The following is a 1110-nucleotide window of genomic DNA, read 5'->3' as shown; positions in this document are numbered from 1 at the left end:
TTGCTCTTCATTTTAGCTATCCTTATGCCTTGTCATAGGCATGGGTCATGTCTGGACAACAACCCTCCATCAAGGCCCCATTTTGTAGCAGGGGTGAGACAGAGCCCATCCCCAGGGAACTACTAGGGTGACGAGAAGAGACTTGCCGCTTTGTGTTGAAGTGTTGACAGGGGACAGGCCCTGGGAGCTTGGGGGTGTGTGGTCCAGATAGAGGGAAGAGGTTGAGCAGTTAACAGTGCTGCCTGTTCATGTTTACATCAGGTGAATTCCACTGTGGGCATCAGGTCCTCTAGATCACCTGAAGGTTATCACCTCAGGAAGCCACAGTGCACATGGCTCCTGGTAGTTGATCTTCTCCGAGAAAATGACTTATTATTTTTTTCCTAGAATACATTTCTGATATTTCTGGGAGGCTGGATTCCTTCTCTAATAGCAGCTTAGTACTCTTGGGTCTTTACTGGCTAGTTTCTTTATTCTGAAAAATGTCTTTGGGCTTTTTGTCTTTCATTCCTGGTATGAGAGAAAGGTTAAGGAAAAGACAAGACATGAATGCTCTCTAAAAGAAAGGCACACACAGGCATAGGTCATGAAGAAAAACTTGTTATTTTGAGGTGGAGGCTCATTCTTACAAGCAACAGCATTCATACCTGCGGAGTATGGAAAGCCTGCTAAACAAGGCCTCTAAATTTGGGGTCCCTGCCCACTCCTTGCAGCTCTGCATCAACATTACATTTCCTGGTGGTCAGTGCCCTTACACTTTCTTTATGAAGCAGCCACAGGCCAGCCCAGGGGAAGAGACAGTATCCATTCTGTCAGGAGTGCTTTGAAACAAGAGCCACTATCCCTGAATTCCATTTCTCTGAGCTGGCCTTTTGGGGACAAACACATGCTCATAGTCAAAATGGCCCTGAGCCACCACACCTGAGGCCTGTGCTCAGGAACGCAGGTGCTGAATGAAGCCCACAGACCTGCCCTTCACACTCCGTCACACCCCAGTAGGCAGGTGCCTACTGTTTTCTTGTTCCTTAACCTGTCTACTGACAATGTTGAATTTTTACTGAGCCTTATGATCCTAGAAAACGGACTGTTTAAGAAATCCCCCATCATTTG

This window comes from Pteropus vampyrus, unplaced genomic scaffold, assembly GCF_000151845.1.
Source record: "Pteropus vampyrus isolate Shadow unplaced genomic scaffold, Pvam_2.0 Scaffold87, whole genome shotgun sequence".
NCBI lineage: Eukaryota > Metazoa > Chordata > Mammalia > Chiroptera > Pteropodidae > Pteropus > Pteropus vampyrus.
This window is presented reverse-complemented; position numbering follows the sequence as displayed.